Source organism: Siniperca chuatsi, linkage group LG16 (assembly GCF_020085105.1).
Source record: "Siniperca chuatsi isolate FFG_IHB_CAS linkage group LG16, ASM2008510v1, whole genome shotgun sequence".
Lineage (NCBI taxonomy): Eukaryota > Metazoa > Chordata > Actinopteri > Centrarchiformes > Sinipercidae > Siniperca > Siniperca chuatsi.
The window spans coordinates 6213709-6234875 of NC_058057.1; the positions used below are offsets into that span (position 1 = coordinate 6213709).

The window sequence follows — 21167 nt, forward strand, 5'->3', positions numbered from 1 at the left end:
ACAACTGATGTGTAGTGTGTATTTTAGGCCTGTTTGTCTCATCACCTGTGGTGTTCCTCAGATTCAACCACAACTTGATTTCCTGTTTTACTCACAATCTTGTGTGGTGTTGCGTTGAACGGGGTTGGTGAACTTGTCCACTTTGTCCTGATGTACGAGTATCGTGTAGCCAATGTCCACCTTTGAGTACTGAGCTCCCCTTCGTTCATGAGCATATAATTTGGCTTTCCTTTTTGCTCTGCATCACTATCATGTACCTCCAGTGCTGTTGTGCTTGATTTACAGATGTCTGGTAACCTTGCCCTTATTTTTCAATTGAAGAGCAGTTCAGCAGGGCTTCGTCTTGTGGAGGCAAGATCTATGCTCCGATACACAGTCACATACTTTCTCAGTTTGTATTTCCAATCTAGTCCTCCTGCTTGAGCAATCATTCTTTTCATTCTTTCTTCTTTGAATTTTGGTGTTGTCTTCATGTGTTTGAATCCATTGTTTTCACAGTATTCTTTGAATAAGTCACATTTGAACTGCGGTCCATTGTCTGATTTGCAGGTGGCAGGTAATATATGTCTGCTGATTGACTCAAGAGCTGCGAGCACCGCAGGAACTTTCCCCAGGGACTAGGAACCTTTGGAGTAACTCCATCATTTCCATCGCTGGGACCAGGGTCTAAAATTAATTTCTGGGGACATTATTTTACCCCCCAAAAGGTCCCTTCTCGGGGGTGGGGGGTAGCCTTTGGATCGATGTGTTGCTGGGTCACAGGCCAGCCTTCTCTGGCAGTGGCTCAGCACCAGCTCAGCTGCCAAGAAGAAGCTTCAGCACCTCAAGCGGAACAGGAAAACTGGGGGCCCCTCCTGGAGCCAGACCTGGGAGGGAACCTCACCGGCAAGCATCTGGTAGGGATAGGCACTGGGGTCAGGTGCATTGTAAGCTGGGCGGCAAGCAAAGGCGGAGACCTAGGTGTGCTGACCCCTGGCATGGCAGAGTGGTTCTAGGGACATGGAACATCACTTCTCTGGTGCAGGAGGTGGAGCGGTACCAACTAGATATAGTTGGGGTCACCTCTGCGTACAGCACTGGGTCTGGAACCAAACTCGTGGAGAGGGGCTGGACCCTCTTTCTGGAGTTGCCTAGGGTGAGAGGTGCTGGGTGGGGATACTCATGAGCCCCTGGCTGAGCACTGCTGTGTTAGAGTTCTTCCCAGAGACTAAGAGGGTCGCCTCTATGCGACTGCGAGATGCTGAGAGGAAGACTGACTGTTTGTGCTTATGCACCGAATGGCAGTTCAGAGTACCCGGCCTTCTTGGAGTCTCTGGGTGGCCTCCTGGAAAGGATACAGCCTAGGAACTCTATACTTCTGCTTGGGGTGATTGGGAGGAATGACCTGCCTGATCTGAACCTGAGTGGTGCTAAGTTATTGGACTTTTGTGCTAATCGTGGATTGACCATAACAAACACCATGTTTGAGCATAGGGTGATTGTGTACTTGGTACCAGAACATCCCAGGCCAAAGATCAATGATCAACTTTGTGGTTGTATCGTCAGATCTATGTCTTGGACACACAGGTGAAAAGAGGAGCAGAGCTGTCAACTGATCATCACCTGGTGGTGAATTGGATCAGATGCCCGGGGGGCTGCCAGTCAGCCTGGTGAACCCAAATATGTAGTGAGGGTGAAGTGGGAACTTCTGGCTGAGGCCTGTTTGTGAGGTCGCTGTCCACCTTTGGAAGAATATCTCATGCATCACGGGGGAGGTTGTGGACATGGAATCAGAGTAGGCCATCCTCAAAGCTTCCATTTTGGAGGCGGCTGCTAGGAGTTGTGATCAGAAGGTTGTTGGTGCCTGTCGTTGCGGAAACCTAAGAACCCACTGGTGGACATCAGCGTTGAAGGAGGCCATCAAGCTGAAAAGGGGGCCTTTCGAGCTTGGTTGGCCCAGGGGTCTCCTGAAGCAGCAGAGAGGTACTGGGAGGCCAGAGGGGCAGCAGCTTCTGTGGTCACCAAAGCAAAAACCCAGGTGTGGCAAGAGTTCAGGGAGGCTATGGAGAAGGACTTTCGGTTAGCCTCAAGGAAGTTCTGGCAAACTATTAGACGACTCCGGAAGGGAAAACAGGGCTTGGCTCAGGCTGTGTTCAGCAGGGGAGGAGAACTGCTGACCCTGACTGGGGATATTGTCGAGAGGTGGAAAGGATAATATTACCTCATAAAGGTACTCACAGTAACTGCGCCCTACTAGCCTGTGTAGTACCCAAAGCCTACTTCTCCACCCAGTTTGCATAGTAACAGGCTCTGAATTTAATCACTAACTAGTGCAGACAATAGTGTACAGCAGTGCAAAATGTTTTGAAATCGGAAATCAAGTCCTCCAAATATCTAAGATATAAAATAATTCAGTATAAAGTTTTGTGCAGAGCTTATATTATTCCAACAAGACTTTCCAAAATTGAGGATATATATCCTGACCAATGTTGGGATGGTTGTGGGAACAGGGGTTCTTTGTTACATCCATTGTGGGAGGGCCCAGAAGTACACATTTTTTGGTCCAAGTTAGTTTCAGTTATGAATGAAATCTTACATGCTAATTTTCTGGTTTGTCCCATACTATGTTTGTCTTTTCACAGTGGCATGTCTCTCAGCAAAAAGAATAATCTTGATGAACTGGAAAGAGTAAGTAACTGGATGGAGGATGATATTGATCTATTAAACATCTTAAAGACTTTGGTAAACGCCTAAGCGACCACTGGGACATAGTTAGGAACTTCATGGAAACACCATGTAACATAGCCTTTACTGTATTTTCCCATCAACTGTTCTGCATGTACCTCCCCTCCCCCTTCCTTATTGTGTCTGTTTTTGTTTTTTTTTGTTTGGAATATTTTGACTTGTGTGTAAATAAAGTCTTAAGAGGACTGTTACACCACAATCAACAGTGTCTATCACGCCGTCACCCGCGCTGTGCTGTATAAACCTGTTGTGAGGACATCAAAGCAGTGGACCAGGAAAGCTATGGAGGATCTTCCGGCGTGCTTTGACTGATTTGACTGTGACTGATGTTTTCAGGACTGCTACCAACAGACTGGATGAGTTCACAGAGGCTGTGATGTCCTAAATCAGCTTCTACGAGGACTGCTGTGTACCAACATGCACCAGGGTGAGTTACAACAACAACAACAAACACTGGTTCACAGCTAAACAAACTTCTCGAAACACTCCCCTCCGGCAGGAGGCTGCAGTCCATCAAGACCAATACCTCACGCCTTAAGAACATTTTCTTCCCGTCTGTAGTTGGCCTTATCAACAAGGCCCGGAACCCCCCACTGACACAGACCCTTATCCCACCCCCCACAGCCACTACACGTTACATTAACGCAAAGTCTACACACTAAATGCGCTACATTAACGCACATCTTTTGGATCATCTGGATCTTGTACACTGCTCATATTCTTTATACTGTGAACTTTTGCACATTCCTTCACAAAAACTGTACAGCTTTCGTAAAATAAATAAGCAAAAACTGAATTATTGTACTTTTTATAATTTGTTTTTCATATTTTTTCCATTTTATATTTATGCTTCTTGACTTGCAGTAGTTACTTTTAGTTTTTATATCTTCTACTTAGTTTTATATTTCATATTGTTATGCACCAAAACACCCAGGCAAATTCCTTGTATAAGAAAAACATACTTGGCAGAAAACTTTCTCATCTCATTTAAACATACATTATTTCCTCTTTTGAAGGAGATTTTGTAAAGTAAGGGACAAGTTGGTACATCCTGAATACATCCCAACAACACAAAACAAAAACATCTTTACAAATTGTAATTACACCGATCCTTGATGGAAACTACAAATGCGAGGTTTGTACACATTGTAACAATAAACTAGACAAACTTGGTTCAGCCACCCAGATACAGGTAAAAAATAAAAATAAAAATCAGAGGCGTAATCTCATGCACGACAAAGTGTTTCATTTACTTAACATGTCCTTGTGGAAAGGGTATGTAGGAAAAACATCAAGAGAACTAAAACAAAGAATGGCAGAAATAAAAGTACCATAAGATGTAAAAGAGATTTATCCAGTTTCTGTACATTTTATGGAAATTAATCATCCAGTCTCTTCCCTGAAATACATGGAAATTGAGAAGGTATGTGTTTGTCCAAGAGAGGGGCAGATTTTGAGAAGTTGCTTCTTAAGAGTGAGGCATTCTGGATTTCTAAACAGGGCACTTTATGCCCAAGAGGGTTAAATGAGGAATTAGACTTGAAGCTATTTCTGTAGAGTCTGCTAGATTATATTTGTTCTCCATTAACAAGATTTCTTTGATAACAATTAGAAGTGCAGATCTTGGATGAATTGGATGTTACACTACTGCAACTTTAAAATGAAAGATTAAGTTGTTTATATAATAGTGCAGTGACCAACAATCTAGTAGTTCCATAATTCTAGAAGTGAAATAAAAATGTGTAAATGTATCTGTGTGTGCGTGTCTGGGTGTGTGTGTGTGTGTGTATATATATGCCCATTTATTACCATTGTCATCACCATTACCATCACTCACCCACCATCACTATTGTTGCATTAGTTAATATTTTTTTTTGTCCGATCTAGTGATAACCATTGTCACACCACTCTCAATGAGTCAATTAATTTTAGCTAGTGATATAATATAGTATAATATAATTAATATAATATAAGAGAACCCCCCCCCCCCGCATCTTTTCTACCTATGTTCTCCTATTCTTTTTTTTTATTTATTTTTTTTATTTATGTTATGTGTAGTGTCTAAGGTGCATTAAAAGAAGGGGGACATTGTGCAAGTGTGCCAACCTGGGACAGAGCTGCTGTCCCAGTGAACCACTTCTTGCCTGTCTCCCGTGCCTGAGTGTTTGTGAGGTTTTTCAATGTATGTACAGTACAGACCAAAAGTTTGGACACACCTTCTCATTCAAATAGTTTTCTTTATTTTCATGACTATGAAAATTGTAGATTCACACTGAAGGCATCAAAACTATGAATTAACACGTGGAATTATATACATAACAAAAAAGTGTGAAACAACTGAAAATATGTCATATTCTAGGTTCTTCAAAGTAGCCACCTTTTGCTTTGATTACTGCTTTGCACACTCTTGGCATTCTCTTGATTAGCTTCAAGAGGTAGTCAACTGAAATGGTCTTCACTTCACAGGTGTGCCCTGCCAGGTTTAACAAGTGTGATTTCTTGCCTTATAAATGGGGTTGGGACCATCAGTTGTGTTGTGCAGAAGTCAGGTGGATACACAGCTGATAGTCCTACTGAATAGACTGTTAGAATTTGTATTATGGCAAGAAAAAAGCAGCTAAGTAAAGAAAAACGAGTGGCCATCATTACTTTAAGAAATGAAGGTCAGTCAGTCGGAAAAATTGGGAAAACTTTGAAACTGTCCCCAAGTGCAGTCACAAAAACCATCAAGCGCTACAAAGAAACTGGCTCACATGCGGGCCGCCCCAGGAACGGAAGACCAAGAGTCACCTCTGCTGCGGAGGATAAGTTCATCCGAGTCACCAGCCTCAGAAATCGCAGGTTAACAGCAGCTCAGATTAGAGACCAGGTCAATGCCACACAGTGGCACAGTGAGTTCTAGCAGCAGACACATCTCTAGAACAACTGTTAAGAGGAGATTGTGTGAATCAGGCCTTCATGGTAGAATATCTGCTAGGAAACCACTGCTAAGGACAGGCAACAAGCAGAAGAGACTTGTTTGGGCTAAAGAACACAAGGAATGGACATTAGACCAGTGGAAATCTGTGCTTTGGTCTGATGAGTCCAAATTTGAGATCTTTGTACGACGCAGAAAAGGTGAACAGATGGACTCTACATGCCTGGTTCCCACCGTGAAGCATGGAAAAGGAGGTGTGATGGTGTGGGGGTGCTTTGCTGGTGACACTGTTGGGGATTTATTCAAAATTGAAGACATACTGAACCAGTATGGCTACCACAGCATCTTGCAGCGGCATGCTATTCCATCCGGTTTGCGTTTAGTTGGACCATCATTTATTTTTCAACAGGACAATGACCCCCCAAACACACCTCCAGGCTGTGTAAGGGCTATTTGACCAAGAAGGAGAGTGATGGGGTGCTGCGCCAGATGACCTGGCCTCCACAGTCACCAGACTTGAACCCAATCAAGATGGTTTGGGGTGAGCTGGTCCGCAGAGTGAAGGCAAGGGCCAACAAGTGCTAAGCATCTCTGGGAACTCCTTCAAGACTGTTGGAAGACCATTTCAGGTGACTACCTCTTGAAGCTCATCAAGAGAATGCCAAGAGTGTGCAAAGCAGTAATCAAAGCAAAAGGTGGCTACTTTGAAGAACCTAGAATATGACATATTTTCAGTTGTTTCACACTTTTTTGTTATGTATATAATTCCACGTGTTAATTCATAGTTTTGATGCCTTCAGTGTGAATCTACAATTTTCATAGTCATGAAAATAAAGAAAACTCTTTGAATGAGAAGGTGTGTCCAAACTTTTGGTCTGTACTGTATGTATGTATGTATGTATGTATGTATGTATGTATGTATGTATATTTATAAAAACACATGAGAAGATTAGGGAGGGGATTGGAAATAATCCAATGGTTTAAATATAGTGGTATTGACAACCAGGTTAGTTATTCCAAAATAGCAATAATAATAATAATAATGATGATGATGATGATGATGACGATGACGACGACGACGACGGCAATGATAAGAGTGATAAGAGCAACAATAAATAAAACAATAATGACAATGATAACAAACAATAATAGCAATCATAACATTAATGAAAGTATGAAAATAATGACAATGATGACAACAATAACAGCAATGTAGTAATATCTGTGGTTTGATTATAAGGTGGGAGGAGTTAGAGTTGAGGATAGAGAAGGGATTCAGAGTTGTAAGAGGTCAGAAAGTGTTGGATGACAGAGGTCGGTTTCAGATGAATAATTATAGGAGGGAGATGTATATTCAAATGTAATGAAGTCAGTAAGGAGATTTTTCCAGTGGTTAATGTGTATGTTGTTGTGAGTTTTCCAGTTCATGAGGATAGTTTTCTTGGCAATGGTTAGAGCTATTAGGAGAATTTTAAAGTTTATAGATTTATCAGTAATTATTGTGAGGTCCCCTAGCAAGCAGAGAGAGGGCGATAGTGGGATGTGGCAGCCCACTACAGTGGATAGTGTCTGTGTGACCTCTTCCCAAAACTGTTTGATGGGAGTGCAGTGCCAGGTTGCATGGATGTATGTATCTCTGGATTTCTGACTGCAATGTGTGCAAATTTCTGATGTAAAACCCATTTTAGCTAATTTATTGCCCGTGTAATGTGTTCTGTGAAGTGTTTTGTATTGTATTAATTGAAGATTAGCATTTTTGGACATAAGATAGATGTTTTTGCAAATTTGGGTCCAGACGTTGGCATCAGGAGCTATTGAGAGATCATTTTCCCATTTTATTGTTGGCAATTATATGGTCTGAAGTTGATTTGAAATGATTTTGTATATTTTAGAGAGAAGTTTCTTTCGGGATGGAATGTTAACCAAGTCTGATATTGCAGGTGGAAGTTCTAAGTTTGTGGCTCTGATTTTTATTTTAGCCAGAACAGAAGATTTAATTTGTAGGTATTTTAAAAATTCATTGCTCCTGATGCCAAACTCCTGGGCCAACTGCGGAAATGTTGTTAATGTGTTGGATTTGAAAATATGTTTAATGTGAGTGATACCTTTTTCAGCCCATGTGCGGAAGTTCAGTATTTTTTTATTGCTTATGAAGTCAGGATTGTTACACAGTGGGGTGAGGTTAGATGGAGCTAGTATAGAATTTGTGATTTGGTGAAATTTCCACCATGCTGTCAGAGTGGAAGTTATTGTTACAGCGTTGAAACATGTTTGGTGTTTGATTGATTTAGAAAGGAATAGTATGTCAGCTATATTTAATTCTTTGCATAGTGACTGTTCTATATAATATCCATATAATATCGGATTTGGTGTGGTGGATCCATTTGTATATGTATTGCAGTTGGTTAGCCATTGAGTAGTAATGAAAATTTGGTGCTTCTAGTCCTCCTTGAGCCTTGTTTTTTTGTAGTGTAGCGGGTTTTATCCTTGCCGTTTTATTTTTCCAGTAGAAGTGAGTGATAATGGAGTCTAGCGATTTAAACCAGGTGAGTGTGGGGTGGATTGGAATCATTGAGAATAAATAATTGATTTTTGGTAAAAGTGTCATTTTTATTGCCGCTATCCTGCCAATTATGGAGATTGGAAGGTTGAGCCATCGAAGCAAGTCGTCTTCTATTTTTTTTGGCAGTGGTGTGAAGTTGAGTGTTACCAACTCTGACAGTCTGGAGGAAATCTTGATGCCTAAGTAAGTGATTGGTGGGGTGCCACATCCCATTTGGTTTTATGTAAAGGGAGGATGGATGATTTGTTCCAATTTATTGCATAATCTGAGATCTTTGAAAAGGACTGGATTGTTTTAATTATTTTTTGAGTGGATACTAACAGTTTTTGTATAAATAGTAGAATATCATCTGCATAAAGTGAGATTTTATGTGTTTGTTGTGGTGTTTCAATACCTTTGATCGATGGGTTTTGGCGAATAGCTGCTGCTAGGGGTTCAATAAAAATGGTAAATAGAGATGGAGAGAGTGGACATCCCTGCCTCGTCCCCCTGTGCAATGTGAAGCTTTGTGATGTTAGTCCATTGGTTGTGACTATGGCAGATGGTGATGTGTATAAAATCTTGATCCAGTTAATAAATGACTCTCCAAAGCCAAATTTTTGTAATGTGAATAAAAATTTCCAGTTGACCCTATCGAAAGCTTTTTCTGCATCTAATGTGGCAATGAGAGTATCTTTCTGTTGTACTGATGAGTAATGCATTAAATTGTATAATCTGCAAGTATTATTGGATGCATGTCTACCTTTTATAAAGCCGGTCTGATCAGGATGGATGATATATGGTATAATTTTTTCAATTCTTTGGGATAATGCTTTGCTGATGATTTTTATGTCGACATTTATAAGTGAAATAGGACGGTAGTTAGATGTGAGGGTGTGGTCTTTGTTGGGTTTAGGGATGAGTGATATAAGCGCTGTGTTCATGTGGGATGGGAATTTAGCATTTTGTTTTATTTCTGTTATTGTTCTACTGAATAGTGGGAATAAGGTTGACCAAAAATGTTTGTAGAACTCAGCAGGAAAGCCATCCGGTCCTGGTGCCTTATTATTTTGCATGTGTTTCAGTGCGGAGTGGAGTTCTTTTTCAGTGACTGGTAATTCGAGAGAGTTAGTTTGTTCCGGGTTGAGTTTTGGTAGTAGGATGTTATCGAGGAATTGGTTTATGTCTTCTTGGTTTGGGTCCAGATCAGATGAGTATAATTTTTTGTAGTATTCTTCAAATATTTTGTTTATCTCAATTGGTGAATTGGTTAGCTTCCCTGCTGAGTTTTTAATAGACGTTATAGCTGTTTTTTCTTTATTTCTTTTGATTTGACTGGCTAAATATTTTCCGGATTTATTGCTATGGTAAAAAGTTTCGTGGCGAAGTCTGTGAATAAGAAACTGGTTTCTTTTATTTATTATTTCATTAAGCAAGCATTTATTTTTTCTTAATTCTTTATGGATGGTTTCTGATGGGTTATTTGCGTGTACAATTTCCAATTCTTTTATTTTTTCTTCTAGTTGGACTTCTTTTTCTTTTTCCCTTCTTTTTTTTTTATGAACTGAATGATATAATTTTCCCCCGTAATACTACTTTCCATGTTTCCCAGAGCAGTGATGCTGGTGACTTTGGAGAATCATTTATTTCAAGGAAGGATGTCCACTCTCTCTTGAAGTAGCTGTCAAATTCTGGATCTTTCAGGAGTGATGTATTAAAACGCCATCTAGTGGGGTGCTTCTGTATGGCGGATGTATTCCATGTGAGAGTTACCGGAGAACGGTCACTAATATTGATGGGATGAATTTTGGTTTCTATGATATTTGGTATGATTGAATTACTGGTTAGAAAGAAATTAGGTTTGGTGGACATTAGAATAGAACGTATACTCTCTGGCGAGTGGGTGTTGTAGCCTCCAACCATCGCCAAGACCAAAATCACTCATGAACTGTTTTATTGTTTTGGAGGACTGCCAGAATTTGCCTGTATGTTTTGACCTGTCCAATGGTGGATTGATTACAGTGTTGCAGTCTCCTCCTATAATTATTGGACTACTAGCAAGGTTTGAAAGAGAGGAAAAGAAATTTGAAAAGAAGGAGGGGTCATCAGAGATTGGTCCATAAATGTTGCCAATTGTTATTGGATTATTGTTGATTGAAATGTTAATAATGATAAAACGGCCTTCAGGATCTGAGATGGTTGTGTGATGGTTAAATTGTATTTTTTTGTTTATTAAGATGCATACACCTCTTTGTTTTGAATTATAGTATGAGGAAAAACAGTGGTTAAAATGTATAGTTTTTAAGCTGTTTTGTGTAGATTGTGAGAAGTGCGTTTCCTGTATTAGACATATATCAGCTTGTGTATTTTTTTAGGTAATTAAGGACTTTTTTAGGGGTTTTTTTTTGTTTGTGAGCCAACTCCACGAATGTTCCAAGTTAAAAATTTTAATTGCATGAACCTATAGTGTGAACTTCATAATTATGCTGTGTGAGTATAAGTCTTGTGTGTGTGTGCCAAGTGGAAGAAGAAGAAAAAAAAAAAAAAGGACAAACATAGATTCAACAACAAAACATGTAAACAACGAGCAAAAAGGCTAATTTGGTGCATTTAGTGTACAATGTATGTGTGTGGTGCAAGTGGTTTAATGTTAGAGTATAAATTGACAAGAGTGGTAGAGAGAAAAAAAAAGAGGGGGGAATGAAAGGGGGGATGATAGGGTTAGAGTGAGAGAGGGGCAGGGGGTCTATTGTCCATACATAACTTCATCACTTCACAGTTTCTGAAATTAATAAAGCCAGGGGGTAGTGTCTTTTTCTCGGAATAATTGTCCATCAATATATAGTTTGTCTACTGTAATTGTTGCTTTTTTACCTTGATTGATCATTGATTTGTGGATGGGAAAGAGTAGCTTATGTCTGCGGATGATCTCTTGTGGAAATTGGTCGTTAAGTCCGTAATGAGTCCCTTTTAGCTGCCGGCCTTGTCGCTGAACCAGTACTTTTTGTTTGAAATGTTCAAATTTGACGATGATGGGCCGGGGTCGGTTGGAGTTGAGGGGTTTACGCGATGGAAGGTGATTTGTTCGACAGTCTCTGGTGTAAGTTTGAGCTGGTTAACCATGAAGTCCTTAACAGATTTTTCGGGGTCTTCGGTGGATGATTCGGGAATGCCGGAGAAGATTAAGTTGTCTCTCATACTGCGTGATGTAGATCCAGGATGGTTTCTTGGATTGCTTTGTTTTTGGCGGTGACGGAAGTGAGTTAAGTGGCTACAGTGGAAAGTTTAGAGGTGAGTGTGTCCACGGAGCTTTTTAATGATTTGTTTTCTTCTGTGAGTGAATCGACTTGTTATTGACTATATTCCAGGCTATGGCGAAGGTTTTGGAATTCTTTGTGGAGTACTTCGATGAGTGATAGTCTAGAATCCAAGTTAGATAAGCGCTCGTTGATTGTACGTCGGAACAGCAGTTAGTTTTGATAGGAGTGGATATTGGTGACGATGAAGAGTCAGTTGATATGGGAGAGTCTGAAGTGCGCGTTTTTTTGGTTTTGCGTGATCGACCCATTGTACATAGTCTATTGTAAAATTTGTCAGTGTAATCCTCCAGGTGGTCCAGTTCTGAGTCGTAATCCAGGTTTTAATCGGGTGATGTCTTGGCGGGGGGAAAAGAGGAATTGAAGAGGTTGAAAAAAAATAAAGAAACGAGAAAAGTTTGTCTTTCTTCTAGCAGCAGCGTGCTGCCATGTTGGATCACGCACCCATCACACGCCCATCACCAAATCACATGATCAGGGAGCCTCACATCTCTCTGGGGGCAGGTTAAAGCTAGGTAAAAAGCTCCTCTTATCTTTAACTGTGTAAGTTGTTTATATTGTTAATAATTAAAATGTATTTGATTTTTTCCCCCATACGTTCATGCAGTTTGCTTAGTGTGGTCAAATTGTGAATATTGTTATGAATGTCAAGTATCTATTGGCAAATAGACACAATATAAAAACTAAGCAATTAAAAAACAGTGATAACATATGATGATGAAAAGCAGAAAGGTGATGCTAAATTGCACGTTTTTGCAAATGAGATTATTAACAAAAGGGACTTATAACAGAAAAGGAAAATGAAAATTAGTAGCCCTTATCCTATTGCGGTAGTTCGAGGTAAGTGATTTTATGAACAGAAAGTCAGTGATTAGAGGTGCTCAACTGAGATAAGTTGTTGAACATATCACCCTTATCTACTGGTCGTGTCATCCCTCTCTATCTCTGTGTTATCTGACTTGAAAATGGAATTATTTAGCCTTAAAATTATTTATTTATTTAACCTTCATCAAGCTCTAGTGAAAGCATAAATCTGGTGATATTCTATGTTTCTTATTGTCAACAAATCCCATGAAAAGACCAAAATCAACAATTAACTGATTAATTGACTAACAAGCATTGTGTGTGTAAAACTTGATATATCTTATTCCTCTGTCCTATAGAGCTCCATTGCTGTTATTGTTGTTGTTGTTGTTGTTGTTGTTAAAAACTAAATGTGTATTAATCCGCAGCTGCAAATAGTGTATTTGCTGGGCACTATTTATTCCTGTTTGAGTAATGTAAAAACTATTTTGTAAATGCAGCGGTGATACTGTGATTTTATTTTGAGAATCATCTTTGATGATAATCTCTCAGAATTCTGCAAAAGCAAAAACAGCTTTTACTGCACATAAAGGCAGACATTTTAGTGTCTTCAGAATGAAAAGGCTGATAGATACTCACATGGTTACTTTAGATGAGATTAGAGTTCACCAACTTACATCTATATGACCAACAATAACTTTTCAGCTACTTTCAAGCTTTTCTAATACAAAATTCAACTATTCCAACTTGCTCTCCTTTTAAACAAGACATGACATTGGTCAGAGTTAGAGTGTCACTCTCCATCTTGTCAGGAAATCAACCTCAGGAGGTTAAGTGATGGGGCTAGGTCAGGAGGAGCTCCAGAGGCATGATGATGAATACTGTTGCTATTACACAGTGGTGGAAAGTAACTAAGTACATTTACTTAACTAGTGTACTTAAGTAAAATTTTGAGGTACTTGTACTTTAATTGAGTATTTCTGTTTTATGCTACAGTATACTTCTACTCCACTACATTTCAGAGGCAAATACTGTGCTTTTTACTCCACTATCTGACAGCTGTAGTTACAGATCCACTTCTAAAATATATTGTATTGTTCAGTGCACACATCCTTCTTATCAAGTAATTTTAGTCAGTAATTGAGTCCTTAGTCTTATTTTCTTTTTTTTAAGTAAAAAAAATCTGTATTTCAAGTATTTTCTAAAACAAAGTTAAATTTTTTATAATTCTAGAGCCATAATCTGTCTCTGTCTGTCTTTCTTGTTTCAAGCTACAGACACGTCTTCCTACAGCTTTTTAAACAAATTAATTAAAATTAAAAACTGGTTGAATACAGTGTTCTTACTGCACTGACAGATTTTTTCACTTTTTTTGGAAAATAAGGTTTTTAAGATGTAATTATATTCAGAAATGTATTCACGAGACTGGCAGTTTTGCTGATTAAACTGCCCAGCAGGACTGAAGTAGTGAAAATGTTCATCTCCACATCAACCAATTAAACTAAAAAGCTACTTACACATTAATGCATCACTTTTGATACTTTAAGTACATTTTTACTTTTACTAAAGTAAGCTTTTGAGTGTAATACTTTAACTTGTAATGGAGCATTTTTACATTGTGGTGCGTTTACTTAAGTAAAGGATCTGAATACTTCTTCCACCACTATTAAATATTATACATAATACAAAACACAAAAATAATCAAATCAAGTACATCTGTACATTTTGGAAACCTTTTCGAAAACTTTTGTCCTTTATCATATGTTTCTCAGATGTGAACTTTAGATTTTCTGACCATTTTAAACAAAAGAGTGCAACTAAATCATCTGTAGAACTTAAGATTTTTTTTCTTGGGGTTCTTTAACCCGAAATAAATGAATGCTGTGTATTAACATATATATTATGCTATAATGCTAGCACACTGTTTTTAATGCAACCGCAAGGGGGCACAAGCCAGTGTCTTCTTGTGCCAGTCCCAAGTCTGGATAAATGCAGAAGGTTGTGTCAGGAAGGGCATCCGATGTAAAACACATGCCAAATTAAAAATGCGTATCGTGAAAATGACTTCCATACCAGATCGGTCGGGGCCCAGGTTAACAACGACCGCCACCGGTGCTGTTGACCTACAGGGTACCAGTGGAAATTGGACTACTGTTGGTCAAAGATGAAGAAGGAGAGGAGGAAGGTGTGTTCGTAGGCAGAGAGATAAGAGGAAAGCTAAGAATGTAGGACTGACAGTAGGGACTTTGAATGTTGGGACTATGACAGGGAAGGCTAGAAAGTTGATTGACATGATGCAGAGAAGGAAGGTGGACATACTGTGTGTCCAGGAGACCAGGTGGAAAGATAGCAAGGCTAGAAGCTTAGGAGCAGGGTTCAAGTTGTTCTACCATGGGTCAGATAGGAAGAGAAACGGAGTAGGAGTTATCCTGAGCCTAAAGCTGGAAATTGAAGGGGTGATGTTCAATGTTGTGAGTGGTTATGCCCCACAGGTATGATGTGAGTTAGAAGAGAAGGAGAAATTCTGGAGTGAGTTAGATGAAGTGATGCAGAGCATCCCCAGAGGTGAGAGAGTGGTGATTGGTGCAGATTTCAATGGGCATGTAGGTGAAGGGAACAGAGGTGATGAGAATGTGATGGACAGGTTTGGTCTTCAGGACAGGAACGCAGAAGAACAGATGGTGGTAGACTTTGCAAAGAGGATGGAAATGGCTGTAGTGAACACTTTCTTCCAGAAGAGGCAGGAACATAGGGTGACATAAGAGCGGCGGTAGAAGCACTCAGGTAGACTACATCTTGTGTAGACATTGTAATCTGAAAGAGACCAGTGACTGTAAAGTAGTGGTAGGGGAGAGTGTAGCCAGACAACACAGGATGGTAGTGTGTAAAATGACTGTGGTGGTGAGGAAGATGAAGAGGACAAAGGCAGAGCAGAGGACGAAGTGGTGGAAGTTAAACAAGGAAGAATGTCGTGTAATTTTCAGGGAGGCGCTGAGACAGACTCTGGGTAGTCAGGAAGTGCTCCCAGATGACTGGACCACTACAGCTAATGTGATCAGGGAGACAGGTAGGAGGGTACTCGGTGTGTCATCTGGAAAGAGGAAAGCAGACAAGGAGACTTCGTGGTGGAATGAGGAAGTGCAGGAGTGTATACAGAGAAAGAGGTTAGCTAAGAAGAAGTGGGACACTGAGAGGACTGAAGAGAGTAGACAGGAGTACAGGGAGATGCAGCAGTAAGGTGAAGGTAGAGGTGGCAAAGGCCAAACAAAGAGCATATGAGGACTTGTATGCTAGGTTGGACACTAAAGAGGGAGAGGTGGATTTGTACAGGTTGGCCAGACAAAGAGATAGAGATGGGAAGGATGTGCAGCAGGCTAGGGTGATTAAAGATATGGATGGAAATGTATTGACAGGTGCCAGGAGTGTGATGGGAAGATGGAAGGAGTACACTGAAGAGTTGATGAATGAGGAAAATGAAAGGGAACGAAGAGTAGAAGAAGTGACTGGTGTGGAGCAGGAAGTAGCAAAGATTAGCAAGAGTGAAGTGAGGAGGACGTTGAAGAGGATGAACAGTGGAAAGGCAGTTGGTCCTGATGACATACCTGTGGAGGTATGGTGTCTAGGAGAGGTGGCAGTGGAGTTTCTGACTAGTTTGTTTAACAAGATCTTGGAGAGTGAGAGGATGCCCGAGGAATGGAGGAGAAGTGTACTGGTGCCAATTTTTAAGAACAAGGGAGATGTGCAGAGCTGTGGCAACTACAGAGGAATAAAGCTGATGAGCCATACAATGAAGTTGTGGGAAAGAGTAGTGGAAGCTAGGCTAAAGGCAGAGGTGATCATTTGTGAGCAGCAATATGGTTTCATGCCTAGAAAGAGTACAACAGATGCAGTATTTGCTTTGAGGATGCTGATGGAGAAGTACAGAGAAGGTCATAGGGAGTTGCATTGTGTCTTTGTAGATTTAGAGAAAGCGTATGACAGGGTGCCGAGAGAGGAGCTGTGGTATTGTATGAGGAAGTCTGGAGTGGCAGAGAAGTATGTTAGAGTGGTGCAGGGCATGTATGAGAGCTATAAGACCGTGGTGAGGTGTGCTGTAGGTGTGACAGAGGAGTTCAAGGTGGAGGTGGGTTTGCATCAAGGATCGGCTCTGAGCCCCTTCTTGTTTGCTCTGGTGATGGACAGGCTGACAGATGAGGTTAGACAGGAATCTCCATGGACTATGATGTTTGCGGATGACATTGTGATTTGTAGTGAGAGCAGGGAGCAGGTGGAGGAAAATCTAGAGAGATGGAGGTCTGCTCTGGAAAACAGAGGAATGAAGCTTAGCCACAGTAAGACAGGATACATGTGCGTCAATGAGAGGGACCCAGGTGGAACGGTGAGGTTACAGGGAGCAGAGGTGAAGAAGGTGCAGGACTTTAAGTACTTAGGGTCAACGGTTCAGAGCAATGGAGACTGTGGAAAAGAGGTGAAGAGGCGAGTGCAAAGAGGTTGGAACGGGTGGAGTAAAGTGTCAGGTGTGTTGTGTGATAAAAGAGTATCAGCAAGAATGAAAGGAAAGGTGTTCAAGACGGTGGTGAGACCAGCGATGTTGTACAGCTTAGAGACAGTGGCACTCAAGAAAAGACGAGAGGCAGAGCTGGAGGTAGCAGAGCTTAAGATGTTGAGGTTCTCTTTGGGAGTGACAAGGATGGACAGGATCAGGAATGAGTACATCAGAGGGACAGCTCATGTTAGATGTTTCGGAGATAAAGTCAGAGAGGCCAGATTGAGGTGGTTTGGACATGTTCAGAGGAGAGACTGTGAATATATTGGTAGAAGGATGCTGAGGTTGGAGCTGCCAGGCAGGAGGTCTAGAGGAAGACCAAAGAGGAGATTTATGGATCCTTTTCAGCCGAAAGGAAAAGAAGAAGCTAGCACACTGTTTTATTTAATATATAACTTTATTTATCCCGTCTATTATGTCTTATCTGTTTTATCAAAGGTGGCCTACGTTTCTTTATTAATGCACTAAACTCACTGAAAATAATAGTAAGTATCAGTTATGGAGAACTCAGACTGAGATTAGCCTGTATTTACATCTCAAACCATAAAAGTTTAAAAAAATAAAACAAAGCACGCAAAGAGCTTAAAGCTGATATATAGTCACCAAAAATCAATTCTTGTAATTTTGACTAATGTCAATCAATTGTAGCATATTTTATTTTTTTATTATTTTTTATTCGATTTACCCTAATGCTCTGTTTGGGGTCCTGGAGACAAAAAAACCCCACACTTTTACCTTGATACTGCATGACTTTTCCAAAATGTCAAATAAGTCTATTTGGATTTCAGTTATTGGGGTTTATTAACAGTTTGTACAGTGATCTAACGGGGAGCTAGGGACTTATTATGAATATATATTTGTTAATACATAGCCCATATAACCAGTGTTGGACAGTAGCGGCGCTACAAATAGTGACGTAACTAGTTTAACTACATTTCTCAGTAGCATCGCTGTTTTCTGAATCAAATAGCTTTTCAGTAGCCTAGCTCTTTTATCGATCAAGTAGTGCAGTAGCGTCCACACAAGCTAACGTTACATCTCCCCAAGCATTTCAAGTAAACTTGAGCATTTCTGAAGCTAAAGCGCAGCAGAGCTTTCTCCTGTGATCTGAAATGACACTGCGTTCCAGACAATGTCGGAGGTCGGAAGCTCCCAGTTGAAATTTCCGATTTCCAACCTCAAAGCATTCCAGGTGCATGACATCAAACGTAACCAAAAAACATAGCTGACTTCATATTCGATTCACTAGCCTAACAAAACTGTAGTCTACATATACATCCCACCCCCCTCCCCTATCGATTGAAATGTAGCCTTATGTGAGCTTCCACAGGTGCTGCCATTGTTAAGTAACGTCAGATAACTGCTTCTTCATGAAGTTGGGGTAGATGAATTTGTTCAAAAGTATGAACTCGTTCCGAATTGTCTGGAATTGTGCTGATGCCTACGACGTCTCTGCTGCAGCGGACAACAGACATGCGAGCCTGAGTTTACACATTCAGGTGATTCCCGAATAAGCTAACACAACCATCGCCAACCAATCTCCAGTGTTGCCAACTTGGCGACTTTGTCACTAGATTTAGCGACTTTTCAGACCCTCTTAGCGACTTTATTTCTAAAAAGCAACTAGCAACACATTTAGCAACTTCAGACCGTCAGGGAAAGGCATTGAGAAATATATTCAAATATATTATAATGTAATTCATTCCCATGCATGCTGCAGCTCTTCTACCAACAGTGTCTCTCCTCATCTCCTCTTGCGCTGTGCGCAGGCAATCAGTGTGTGTGGTGTGCAGGGCAGTCTCTCTCTCTCTCTCTCTCTCTCTGGATTAGGATGTTATAGCTTGCAAATATGTAAATAGTTCAGTTGTGCTTCTCTCTCACTCCTTCTCTCTGGATTAAGATGTTACTACAGGTGGTAAATATGTATATAGTTCGTTTGATCTTCTCCCTCCTTTTGTACATTTTTTTTCTAAACTTTTTTACTTAAAAGACACGATGTCCCTGTAGTAAGTCTGTGATTATTTGGCCAAAGATTTCTCTAACAAGGTTTTATATGTCTTAAATTAAGGTGATCTCACTGTACTAAGCTATATGCAAATGAGAGCAGAGAGCACAGCTTATTGACAGTTTTATAGATCACTGAGTTGGCATTGACTTGAAATTAATTTAATTAAAAACATTTTTTTTTAAAAGCTTTTATGTAGTAAGCTACTTTTGCCATGTTGCTACAGCTTAGCTTGCTACATTTCTCTTCAGTGTAGTGAAGCTTTATTTAATGTAGAGTAACAGATCACTACAATCTCCAAGTAGCTTCCCCAACACAGCATGTAACATAAAATTGAAATATTTCCTTATTTGGTGTAATAACAATGCTTTATGGTAATTTCTGTATTTTGATACCATAATCAAATGTGCAAGCCCAGATTGTGGCAAAGAGAAGGGATACTATTTCAATGCTTTTCTACATATTGTGATTTAATAAGGTCAGGAGAAAGCAAAAAATATTTAAAAAGGGATTTTTTTATTTTGCAGATGTTATTAATATTTTTACACATGGTGGTGGGCTCTGTGGGACAATGAACAATGAGGAAATAACGCCAACATGAGCATCAAAATATGATTAAATAATTTTTTCCCTGAAAAATATGTCAAATGTTATTTCAACCCTTAATAGTGTTTGCAGATCTTGCTCTCGGGTTTCCTATCTGTTTGTAGGCCTATTTGAGAGGTGAAACTCAGGGCGAAAAAAGTCCAATATGCAATCGCCGCTCCTCACAAAGCTTAATTTTGCTGCTAATTGAAGGCGATCCGGCTGGGCGCGGGGGGTTAAAATCACAGTGGAGCTTTTCCAATCTCGATTTTGGCGACTATACATTGAGAAGATTGTGTTAACAGACATTTTAGCGAATAAATCTAACGGAAACTGCGAAAGAAAGAGGGACAAAATTTAGAAAAGTGGGGGAAATGACGCTCCTGTATAACCTGGAGTGGTGCTTACTCGCATACTATTAACAGTTTTTTAAATTCGAGTTTTCCTTGTGAAGTGAAGGTTCACTCACCTTTTGTTAATCGGTCATTAGTCACCCCGAGCGGAGTGTAATTCCCACAAATAAACTGTTCCAGTGTCAGAAGAAGAACCCGATAACAGTCAGTTGAGGTCCTGATGAACAGAAACAGTTTATAAAATATTCCTGTGGTTTAGCTTCAACTTCTCCTTTGAGCCTCCACTGGTGAGCAGCAGCATCAAGACAATCAGCCCGGCTTTAGTAATCATTTTGTTCGATAGACACCGTGGAGCAGAAAGATTCACAACTTCCGGTCAATTCTTTCAAAATAAAACCCCCCGAATCTTGTTGATTTTTCACATTAACTCAATAGGACTCGGCTGCTCCTTACAGAACTGTGACCTTAATTTGGTCAAATGAAAGCCTTGTGAATGAAGTGAATGAACTGTGCGACCTCAAAGCATGTAGTTAAGAATGCCTTTCTTAAAGTATATGGGCTGATCAGTTTATTGATTAGCACCAGTCAAGGCTTGGAGATTTTTGAGGGCTTTCAAACTAGGTTTCTGGCCCATTATGGAACAGAGAGTTCCAAATTAAGCAAATTTAATAAAACCATTAGGCTGCCAGTCATCTACATTTTCACCAGAGCAGCAAAATGATGGGCTTGCATGTTGACCTCGCTTTGTTTTCTGGCACAAAACTAACCTGAAAAGATTAGACAATTAATTGATTAGTTGATCAAAAGAAATTAATTAACTATTTTGATAATCGATAAATCATTTCAGTCATTTTTCCAAGGGAAAAACAATCATCATTTTCTGCTTTTCTCTTTTTTATATCATCATAAACTGAATATATATTGGGTTTGGACTGTTGATGGGACAAAACAAGCTTTAAGAAGATGTCGCACTGGGCTCAAGGAAGTTGTGACAGGTCTTTTTCACTATTTTCTGATGTTTTATAGACTAAACGATTCATCGATTAGTCGCAAAAAGAACTGACAGATTGATAATGAAAATAATTGTTACTTCAAGTCCTAAAAAGAACATAAAGACTATCATTATTGTATTCATTACTTAACTGTTTCTATTGCTGTGACTTTAGGAAGAGATTATTTCTACCAGTGTTCTATAGAACTCCCACTGGTCAACAGCAGGGCTGGATTAACCTGCCAGGGGGGCCCAGGGCAAGAATAGTTGTTGGGGCCCTTTTAACCTCCTGTTACTCCCACTATTACCTGGCCCCAGATTTGCTACAAAGTATATATGATATAACCACAAAAATAAAACCAGATTTTGACACATGTACCTTC

General features: G+C 40.0%; 1 protein-coding gene across 3 annotated transcripts in view; it reads right to left on the minus strand.

Moving 5' to 3' along the window:
* The window catches only part of opn5 (opsin 5), an 81714-nt gene extending 61557 nt beyond the window's left edge, over positions 1-20157 (minus strand). For 2 of the 3 annotated variants that reach the window (XM_044169415.1, XM_044169416.1), the window contains exon 1: positions 19910-20157. The gene's annotated coding sequence lies outside the window, so the exon portion shown is untranslated. The remainder of the gene's footprint in view (positions 1-19909) is intronic. The other variant, XM_044169414.1, reaches the window with a different exon arrangement.
* Between the last annotated feature and the right edge of the window lie 1010 nt (positions 20158-21167).